This window comes from Phasianus colchicus, chromosome 2, assembly GCF_987193195.1.
Source record: "Phasianus colchicus chromosome 2, bPhaCol1.hap1.1, whole genome shotgun sequence".
Classification (NCBI taxonomy): Eukaryota; Metazoa; Chordata; class Aves; order Galliformes; family Phasianidae; genus Phasianus; species Phasianus colchicus.
This window is the reverse complement of record NC_143437.1, coordinates 81498093-81509845: the sequence shown is the minus strand read 5'-3', so window position 1 is coordinate 81509845 and position 11753 is coordinate 81498093. Positions and strand designations below refer to the sequence as shown.

The 11753-nt window shown below is 39.3% G+C and overlaps 1 protein-coding gene across 3 annotated transcripts in view; it reads left to right on the top strand.

Annotated features, from left to right (window-relative positions):
* Positions 1-11753, top strand: part of KCNQ5 (potassium voltage-gated channel subfamily Q member 5) — a 252847-nt gene that overhangs the window by 24078 nt on the left and 217016 nt on the right. The gene's annotated exons all lie outside the window — the stretch shown is intronic.

Genomic DNA, 11753 nt, shown 5'->3' with positions numbered 1-11753 from the left:
GATGTCCTTGCCTATCGCAAGAAGGTTGGAACTAAATGATCTTAATAGTTCCTTCCTTTCTATGATTATATGAAAGGGCTTGGTAGTGCTCTGGCCTGGGACATCGTTCTCTCTTGGTTCCCTAGGAGCAAAACACCTTTGGAGTAGGCAAAGGTCAGGGGTGGTAGTCCATAAAACATGAAGAAAATTGTTCAGAGAGCTACCTCTCTGGAGAGAGTCATGTGTGTCTCCATGGCCAGCGTTTTGAGGGCCTAAACCAAAATTCCAGCTGTGGGAACCTGACGAAGAAGAGTTGTCCAGATTTTCATAAATGACAGTTAATGCCATAGGCAGAAGAAACTATTTGCTCCTGAGCATCTCAAGGTAAATCAATTATTATAAGAATAGCTTGATTTGAATGACATTTTTGAACTAGATTATATATGCTGAAATACTTGCAGTCCTTACATTACTAATGTCTGCAAAGTGTATGCCAGAATCAAAAACCATTGTGTAGAGAGTCTGTTTTATGGCAGTGCATCAGTAGAGATCATGGAGATTACGATTTACAGTTTGTTGATAGAAGAAAATGAACACTGTTGCATAACGCTTGATATAATTTATATGTTTTTGGGTCACAGATGGAGAAAGATCCATTCAAAGAAGTTTATGTTGCCTGTTCATATATATCTTAGCAGGAAATAAAGTTAGGTGATGTGAGAGGAAAAATGTGCTTTGTGACACAGTGTGTTTGGCAATAACCAAAATAGACTTGCATTGGGTGTATTACATACTTTGTATTTTATTTCTCTTGGCCGTGCTGGTCTTCTGGCAACCTCGATCAAAGAACTTACTTCAGAGTAGTCGGTGTAATTCCAGGAGTTGAAATAGTGGACTGTAAGTCTTTACTAAGTAACGGCTAAAACTGTTTAAAGAAAATTTGAACTGAGTTTGCAGGTCTGGCTTGAAGCTCCAAGCACACTGAATGTAGAAAACAAAGGAAAAGAAGTTCAGTTTGATTAAAAATATATGCACGTTGCTCTAATAGCAGCTATTTCATGTACCAGAGCAGTGGATATTTGGGACACCAAAATTCTGCTATTGCTACCTGCTGAACACAGGTAGAATTGTTCACTGACAGCTAGCCAATGGTTGTGCAGAGGCAGAGTGTTTAGGGTGCTTTTCTTGGGTTTGATTTGCTGCTTTAAATAGAGAAAGTGTTGCATTCATGGAGCAGAGTGATGTCCCTCACCTTCCTATCTTGCTGGTGGGAGCTCTCGCTGCTATGTCTCCTCACCAGGTGTAATACATGATGATTTTAATTAAAATCCTAAATTCACCTTTTTAACATTTGGGATCTTTCTGAGTGCTTCACCTCCAGTCTACCAGTCTACATTTTGTCATTATGGAAGTTTCCACACATTCCAGACATGCTTTGTCTTTTGAAAGATGGAAGGTTTTACACGTCTTGTACCATGTACATTCTAGCTGTTTTCTTGCTCACAAAGCAAGCAGGGTATTTAGTTTTATGCCTCTCAATAGGGACCACATTGAATATATCCTCATTTTTTTTGTTTGTTTGTTTTTTACCATGTTTGCAACCCTAGATTTCACTGTTTGTACTTTCTCTTTGATTTCTCTCCTTTCCGATATTCACCAAGGGCATCTCTTTTCCCTCTTATCGATTCTCATATTTTTCTTTCCACCTTATTTTCATGGTGTCATTGCTTTAGTAGTTAGTGCTTGGGTCTTTTACATGTGATTTAGTGTTATCTATGGTAATAATGCCAGCTTTTACGAGCATCACTTGGCTGAGAAGAGACTTGCTGTGCATCTTATCTAGGGGTCCACTGAAGAAATTGGATGTGGCTGCTTAGCAAAGATGGGTATGGAGAAAATTACCCTGAGTTACAGAGGGAGCTCCACACATTAGCATCATTTTGGCGGCAGGCAGCAAGTTCTGAGCACAGTGAAAGAGCCCACAGTGAGGAGAAACTGATGTGAGCCACAGCTTGGGGACACTGGAGCTCAGGGCTCCTCTTTCCCAAAAGTGGGCTTAAAACCCTGTGTTGAAATTAATACCTGTTATGAGCTACAACACACCTCACAGTCCATTTATAATTCTTGAAAGATAGCAGCATAGCTCACAGAGCTTTCTATGCAAAGAGCATAGAAAGTGCTGCTGGAGAACCATGCCAGAGTCAGGCAGACTCCAGCAGGTCCTTGCCAAGATGCACACAGTTGCTTTGAAGCCCATGTTGACCACATATCCTCCCCTGTCCCATTAGTTCTGCGTGATTGGGCTAGCACTTCTCCACAGCTCATTAGATGTAACGGTGTTTAGTGATAATTGGAAGCAGTTACTGTCTCAATAAATAAAGACATGAACTACTAAAAGCTGTCACTGTATGTTCTCATGTGGTCTAGGTGTGCCAGGACAGCATGTTTAGCTCTCTTCTCTGAGGTATTTATCTCCTTTTGTTCTCACAGGTCACAGAATCATAAAATCATAGAATCATTTGAGCTGGAAGGGACTGTTAAAGGTCATCTAGTTTAACTCCCCTGCAATGAACAAGGACACCTACAGCTAGATCAGGTTGCCCACGGTCTGGTCCAGCCTGGCCCTGAATGTGTCCAGAGCTGGGGCATCCACTACCTCTCCGGGCAACTGATCGAGAGCCTCTCTACCCTATTGTAAAAAACTTCTTCCTTATGACCTATCAAAATCTTTCCTCTTTTAGTTTGAAGCCATTCCCCTTGTTCTGTCACAACAGACCCTGCTAAAGAGTCTGTCTTCTGTCTTCTTTCTTACAGACCCCCATTAAATACTGATCACACCATATAAATTTAAATTTAAATAGTGAAAATGAGTCAAAGTCATAAGAAATAAAAACAGAAAATCCCAGTTTTTTCTTGTAGGAACTTTCAGCCAACTGGCATGTTTGCATTGTCTTAAGTTGTATGCAGATAACCACATTGTTTTCACATTATGGAAAATCACCTAGTTCCATAAAAAGGCCATACATAATGAAAAAAACAAATGACAATGACAGTGCACACGCATTTCATGTCATGGGAAGAAATACCAAGCTGAATTGTATAAATGTTAATCGTGTCATTTACCTCATGCCGGAAGGTTTTTGTAAGCCATAGTGATTAGCACTATGAAAGAACACGTTCAAATTACAGTAGAGTTCATAAACTGACATTAATGAAAAATTAGTGCTACCTGTCACGTAGATGCATGCCTTGATGAATGCAGATTGTGAGGCTGGAAAACTATTTCTCTTTAGAAAATATCTTTTTGTAATAATAATAGACGGTGAAGCTCATATCATATTCTAAAGATAAATATAGTTTTTAATTGAAAACTTTGTTGCCATTGTTTCTCATGCCCTTAATGTCACATTGAAAAAATATTTTCCCTTATTTCAATTCTCTTTTTAGCATGATTACATTTGAAAAAGAAATAATCATAGCAAAATTACTGAGACACATATTTATTCTTTTAGTAGGTGGGAGATTAAACCACAATAAAAAAGCATTAATTCAGGTTTTGATGAGGATTCTTGAAACAGTTGCTGTAGAATATTAAGGCGTTCCTTCCATTTTTAAAAGCAGAGATTTTGTTTTATAGTTTTATATCTTTTTTAAAAGGAGAATGAATCTAGGTGCTTGTCACATTAGTTCTAGTTCATCTCAATTACCTCTCCATCAGTAGCTGATGCCACCAGTGGCATTTCCTGTGGAACACTGAAAACACATGTTCAAAAACAAGTGTAGAGAGAGCTGTGTATTGCTACACTTCTGCCCTTGACTTAGGTCTGGATCAGTGTGAAACAAAGCAAATTACATGTAAGAAGGCACAAATCAGAGTACAGCAAAGGATTTCTGAATCTCTGGATAATATTCCAGGTGTTGTGGGCATGAGTGGTGGGTGTATATTTGTAATCTGTGCTACTGTGGGGAAAGTTTCGCTTCTTTGTTGATGCCATGACTTTTTAAAATGCACAGGGTCAATTTTACAAGTTAGATGTTTGATGTAATCACCTTATTGTTTCCTTTTCTTCCTCTTGGCTTTGAGCTATGCCATTAAATTACCTTCTTCTGTAGCTTAACAAGGTGCGTTTGAAAGATTTTGCCATTAAAGGCTGCACTGAGAGCCATTTCGTTACAAGACAATGTTTTAATCAGCGAGGAGTACAAAGGTCCCCCTGCTATCTGATAATTAAAGATTTTAACCATCAGCAGTTGATTGTTGTGTGTTGCTGGACTGAGATGTTTTGAAATTGACAGAACCTGTAATCGCTTTGGAGGCGATCTCTGCCCAAAGGCAGCACATAATTCATAATCTACAAACATGAATTAGTTGAATTAAAAGCACATTACCTACATGTTCTGATGATACAGGTTTGAAACCAAATGCTAGTAACCAGAAGTGTGCTATCTATCTTTATATCCTGCTCTGTTGCTTTGCCTTGCTTCTTCATTTGGCAGCTTTCTTGTATGGTATTTTCTACAGCATGGAAACAAAATTAGAAACAAATCTTTAGTCTAGGAATCCAGACCACCTTAATTTACTTCTCTTGTTCCTCTGTATCTCTTAGGTCTCTCTCTATGTTTGCAGGGAGGGCTGTGGCACTCAGGGTGGCTTAGTAGACCTTGTCACAGGGCAGGTTTCTTGAAAGCTTACTCTAATTCTATCTGAAAACAAGGGGGAAAAAAGGTTTTACAAGCTACCATTCGGCAAATATTAGCTATTTTTAAATATTAATGTGTTCTGGATAGTCAGGAAAAGATAGAAAGAAATAAATCCCTAGCTCATAATATCAAATGGCCATGCTGAAGTTGTCTTTTATGAGACTGGCGACCTGATGAGAAGAGAAGATGGAAGGTTATGAGGGCTTTCTAGTTGAGCAGGTGATAATTTCAGAACTCAGTGAAAAAAATTCTGAAAGGCAGAAACTTACAGAAATATGCCTACTAGTTTAGTATCCTACACCAAATTTTAATTCCGGTTTGTCTGTTTGTTTTTTTCTGTTTTGTATAATATTCATCTTTTCAGCTGATAGTTTGTGATAGTGTTATATCTTGGATTGTACCACACCTTGCCTTATGCTTCTGCTAGAACAGATGTTCTGAGTTACTAGGAAAAGAAGATACTGCATTTCATAAAACCTTAGAGCAATCATCCACTGTAGCTGGTACAGTACTGTGCAGTTTTTTAAGGACTGAAAACATATAACACTTGTAACTATGGAAGTAATATTGAGGGGTAATGTCTTAGTCAAATTGTGCTGTGGTTTGCTTTCTCTAGACATTTGTGTTTCACCACAAAGCTCAGAGGAGCCAGACATTTTCCTTCTGAGCAGCATGAGCCCCTAGCCCCAACACATCCAAAAAGCACATCCTTTTGCTCTGCATGAATTCACAGTGAACACAGTGGCAAACAGCCTCCAAACAGAGCAGAATTTCCCCTGCACGCAGCAGTCCCCATTCAGCAGCAGGCTATCTGCTCCGTGATATCCACAGGACAAGGGGTACCAGGACTTGGCTGTACCAGCACTGCCTCCCTCCTTTCTTCACAGCTCCCAGTGCTGTTTTCCACCTGTTGTAGTGAAACTTCCTGCTTCCATATTTTGCATGCTGAGCTTTCGTTGGACTGCTCCCCATCGAAATCCATGGAAAACTCCCAAAACAGCTGTGGAAATGCCTCAGAATTTCTTTGTGACTTTTGGCTGTTGCTGAGGTTGTTCTCTTATGCTTGTTGCGTGTATGCACTTAGGACCTAATTAAACTGTGCATTCTTCCACTGATTTTTTTTTCCATTTTTGATATTTAAAAATAAACCAGAACTAAACACTGACATTTTAAGATCTTGGTCAGCTATGCAGCTGGAGAGTAAGTGCCACATTTGTTTGCCACGAAAGTTGAAAGAAGAGCTTTGCTGCATCGTGTCTCCCTAAATGACAGGCAGCAAGAGGTAGGAAGCCAGAAGATACATGCAGACTTCAGGCATTTCTAGGATGACATTTCAGGAAGAGAAAAATACAAACTTGACACTGGAGACAGGGACATGAGACACTTGTCTAGTTTTGTCATCTGGGGTTGATGGGTTGAAAACAACACATTACTGCCTGCAACTTGCAGAGAGGTTTAACCATCTGCACTCTTCTGTTCCTACAGACTGCACCGGGAGCCTGCAAGACGAAAGTGGGAGGACCAGGGAGAATTCAGGATGATGTCTAACATCTTTGTTTGCAAACCAAACTTTGGGCATCACATGAATAAGGTTTTATTTCAGCAGCAAATCACAACTTGTTTGAAAAATAATACTTGGTACTGAGAACTGGCACAGACATACTACTGAGTACTATTGTCAGAGCTAGGATTTATTTGCTTGTATAGGGGAGAAAAAAAAAACAGAAAGCAACCTAGTGGAGGGCTTTCATTCGATTTATTATTAATACTTGAGCCACATCGTGGTTTGTTCATTGTACAATTTGTAATAAGTACTCTGTTAGAAAAGACTTTCTACTGTTAATGATTCAAACCTTGTGGTTACCGGTTCATAGGAGAATTTCTACCCAAACTGGTGAGTAGTGCGGGAATAAAGACTTTTCTGAGTTTGGCTTTGCACTTATCTTTCGCAGTCTGTAGCTTTGAGTTTTCTTTCATTTTACTCAAGTTTTCCTCCAGTACTGTCATTTCCATGTGGTGGAGATTCATCTTTGTCTTCATTCTTGATGAATATATGCACATTCTGGCTTCTGGGTTGCTGCAGATTTTTCAGGCTTTGTGGAAGTTATTTTTAGAGAGAATATTAATATTTCATGATTCAGTGAAGGTAAACAGTCTGAGGTTCTTTAAAGTGTGGTTATTTAGGAAATGAGATAAATGCTATAGGTAAACAAGAGGTAAATCTTTGATGTCCTACTGGGATAGAATATTTGCAGTTGCAGTGCTACTTGGAAAACTTTGCTGGGAGATAGGTAGGAATAAGTTAAAAGCTTAGGAAGAGTGTCTCAGAACCTTAAGATTTCTGTTTGATATTCTAGGGAAAACTGGGAAAAAGTGAGAGGGCTGGAATTTTTTTTTTGCTGGAGAAAGCTTCTCACATATATGATGTGGCACATTTATGAGATATATGCTTATGCCACTTTGTACCTTATGCGTTTTCCTCTTGTGAGAAAAATGATTGTGGCGCTTTGTATTTTATGTGTTTTCCTCTAGAGTTATTTATTTTCATTCTCTTGCTAGCAGAAATACATGGGGGAGAGGGGGGAGGCAGACAGTCATATATGGCATAAATGTTCTCGGGACTGACTATGCCTGTGGAGTGTGGTAATGTGTGAACAGTCCTGAATACTTCACTACTTCAGTGTTCAGAATAGGGAATTTTAGATGTGAATTACTGTACGTATGGCTCAGCTGTAATGCAGCTTCAACTTAAGGGCAATAAATGCTGTTTCTCTTCTCTAACTATAGTTCAAGCCAGTATCACTACCCGCACTTAAGTAGGTACGCTTAAGTAGGTGTTTGTTTCTCATCCATGTCTCAAGGATTTCTTTCCTTAATTTTTTAGATGTGGGCTGTGCTAGCAGATTTTTTTCTAGCCACTTGTTTCACCTGAATTATTTTGAAAAACATTACTTAAAACACTCTAGCGTACTTGAGAAGAATAAATAAAAAGCAAGGAAAAAAAAAAAGAATAATGAAGGAAAGAAGGAAAGACGGATGTTTTTGTTTACATTTAGCTATCAAAAATAAATGAAAACAAGTTGCAGATGTAGATGGGTCTGGCTCTGTGAATATGTACTGGCAGTTGCTCAAACAAGAAGCCTTTGAAAAGTTGAAGAGAAATTTGGTAGAAAGTAGCAGTTTCATTCTACTGGGTTAATGACTGTGAGATGCTCCAGCTGGGGCTGGAGATAGCTTTGTGGTGCTGTGACATAGGCAGAGGGCTGGGGTTTGCACCACGGAGTTCCCTGCAACATCGTAATCGACCTCATTTTAGCCTTTTGGTGAGTTTCAAAACACCTCAGGGGCACTGCTCATGTTCCCCAGAAGAAAGCTCAGGTGTCTCAAGGTACTTGGCCTTGCTTCGGAGGCTAGACACAAGCTGGACTTTGAGGTGCCATCACTCCTGCTGTGCAGAGGCCTCATGTTTCCTGCTGACTAGCTGATGTGTGGTATTAGACTGAATTGCTGCAAAAATTGACCAGGATGGTTCAACTATCACCTCTAATGTGAGTCCTCCCTTCCCTGTGGTCTCTAAGAGGAGCTTGCATGGCTTGGGCCCTTCAGGCTCTGGAAACATTAGGAAAGGAGCCAGAAAGGATAAACCATCAAAGTCTCTCTTCTCACAGCCCTTTTCTTGGAGGTACTTCTGCCTTTCTGTAGCACAGAGCCCAGGAGAGGCTGTAGGCATTTACTTCACAGCTAAGACTCCTCTCACTAAAATTAATTTTGTTTTAAAATGCCCAAAGGTGATTAACCCCTCTGGACACAGCCAGAAGAAAGAGTCTAACTAAGCCATTGATGTTTGTATTGCATGACGGTAACAGTGATGCAGATGGCATTTGCACATGTGTGCCTTGGCTCGGTTTCTTAATTAGTTTTGCAAAGGTGATAGGAGGTTGGCTGCGTTTCTTTCCCTTTCCTGCATTTCCTCTGGCACCAGCGCCCTTTCCTTCACGTTTCTTAGGGCAAGATACTGCATTTCCTTCCAGTCCTGAGTCAGTAGCAAGATCTAGGTTGATGTATTTAGCTAGGTTGTGAGCATCTGCCTTTCCTCCCCTGGGTACATGTGACGCATGACGCCGGTCTTCTTGAAAAAAAGTAACGTAACAAAATCATATAAGTCATCAAATGGTTTAAGCAAATAATCTTCAAACAATGAGCATACATGGCACATATTTATCTCCCATCTCAATTAGACTGTGCCTTAATTAAGATATATTGACTTTTCGCTTTATTTACCGGAATAAGACTGTGTAAGGTTTTGTTCTCTGTCACAAAACCTGGATGTTTCCAGGCACATGGGGCTGTTTTCCCTCAGTCCGACTGGCTCCTCTCAAGCTGATTTCTGTTTGTTATGACAGCAAGATAATAGCAATAAGGAGCCTTGTTCTGATTTTGATATGAGTAGAGTAAGCTTGCCACCTCGTTTGCTGGGCAGCAGAACCTGCTGCTCTGTAGTGAGGTGCTGACTTGGACACTGGATGCAGTATTAATGGCTAAAGGGGATAGACTGGTTCATGTCATGCAAGTGCATGGAGCTTGGGGAAAGACACACCTACCGGCTTTATCTAAGGTGATTCTGTGGGTCTACTTGGTTATGCAGGTGATGTGAGGAAAGCTGTTTTCTCCCTACTGCCTTACTTGCTCAGAGGCTGAAAAGAAGCATCTAAGGTGTGCTGAATTAGGGCAGTCTTCATCTTTACAACCCTGAAGAAAAGGGAAGCCTATTGCTTTGGTGTGTCTCTCCTTTCATCCTTGTACTCATTTTGCCATTTATTCTTGCCAAAAGGAGAAAATGGCACTGTAGAAGTGGGAGCAATTTGGGTCATTGTGTCTGTGTTTGCAGCATAGTGGGTAGTTAATATGATTAGATTTGAATTACCTCCTTTCCAGATGCTTGCTGTCTCAAGTCTCATTTCCCTTAGCTTTCTCATCAGCCTTTCTTTTTTCCTTTTTCCTTTACCTCAGAAGGGTGCTTCTTACATGAATAATTGCACGTAACTGAAAATACATCCTGTCCAGAGAAATCAACTGGGTTAAACTGGTACCATAAATTTATACTTGGGGAAACTTACTTTTCTAAAGACATCTGTAAGAGTTCTTGTTATTCCTGCTCATCCCGTGAGAAAGTAACTTACTTGTTCTAGGCTAATATTGCCATCATTTCATAGTCTTACAGCTAGTTTTATGCAGCAGCAGATCCTTAAAACCTTTGACTTACTAAGATATGCACAACATCAATTTTGGGAATGCCACAGTTAGGATCTCACGTTAAGACTAGCCAAGAACATTTGAACAAAGAGGATCCCAAAGAGGTACAACATCCACAGTCAGCTCACATTTTCAGTAATGTATTACGACTGGCACACTTGTAAAATTTGAGGTTAATAATGTTTGTAAAACTTTGCATTGCTTTGCATCGGTTGCTTATTTGAGCACACAAACATTTTTTATGCTCCTGGGAATTTTATGAAAATCTGTTTACACATACAAATTGAATTTCTTTCTCATGCAACCATGAAATACAGCTTGATCATTGCATCCTTTTTTTGGTGTACATTTTCAACATCTAAGTGTGCTTGAAGGATAGATGTTTTCAGTTGTTTTCATTTTTAAACAACACAAATCTAGATTTCAGTGTGAAATAATTGTTTCTCAGTTTTTTATAATCAAAGCATGCAGTCTAAAAATTGCTGGCAAATACTTAATAGCATAACGAAGTGTGTCTAGAATAAATAAACAGCCTTTAGTGAAAGTATTGGAGTAAAATGAATGTGCAATTCATCTGGGGAGCCACATTTGGAAGGTTGTGCTGTGGCAGGGTTGTCCAATTTATCAAGACTGAACATTTTGCTGAATGCTGCTTGTAATTGCTCTGAAAACCCTTACAATTCCACATTTTCTGCTGCACAAAGGCTGTTAAAACTACATTACTTGGAAAAACAGTAGCCCCTAAATTATGAGTGTATTACCAAGTGTATTACGATTGAAATGTGCACTAAGAAAGACTTTTGATTTTGTAAACAAATTAATACTTCTTAAAACAAAACTGAAAATTAAGTCTAAGATACATGATGTACTAGGATGTCTCCAAGTAACCATGACGACAGTTTGGGCTTTGTGCTCGTTTGCTATATCTGATATCAGAGTGTATACTTTTTTTTTTTTTCCAACTGAAGAAAGAGTCAGAAGGGGGGTTTACATAGGCACTAGGAAAGGTAGCCATTCTCACGGTAACTTAGAGGTGAGAAGAGAGTTGTGCTACTGCAGGTATCTTCCAATGCTTGTCAACCAAACTACTTTTTATTTATTTTTTTTTTTCTTCTTTGTGTCAGAGCTATTTATTGCTCATAGTTTTATGTGCCACTGACAAACTACAAAATGTGTGTTTTCTGTCTAAGTAGATGTTAAATCTCCAGAGGCCTGATTAGCAAGAGTGTCAGTGCATTCTTTAGATGAAGAAGCTGATGTGGTGAATCTAGGAACCAAGGAAAACTTCCCAGTTAGTTATGAAGACTCAGCAGTGATGCGATGCGGGATCTACAGCAGACTCATGCATTTTGTGTAGCTGTGTGAGGTCATAAAGTATAGGAATAAGTAAATTAAATCCCATAAAACTATTGTTTTGTGGCCCTACAGCGTGAGAAGTCCTTTGCTGTTTTGGCATACTCTGCATAATAAATCTCCAGCTCTGCCTGGCAAATTGTCAAGAATAACGATGTCCTACAAGTTGAAAAATTCAACAGATTATTCCTTTACTATGATGTGAAGGTTTTCCATTACTAATGAATTAAGTATTGAAATCAAAACAACTCCGAGGACGCTGTTCAAGCAGGATTATGTATTTCTTTGCAGACAAGCAGCAACAATTTTTTTTTTTTTTTCACGAATAGTACTTTTGCATTCTTTATTCTAGGACCTTTTTGACCTTTTTGTAGTGAATATAGAATCACATAGAATATAGAATCACATAGAATGGCCTGGGTTGAAAAGGACCTCAAGGATTTTCGAGTTTCAATCCCCCAGACCAG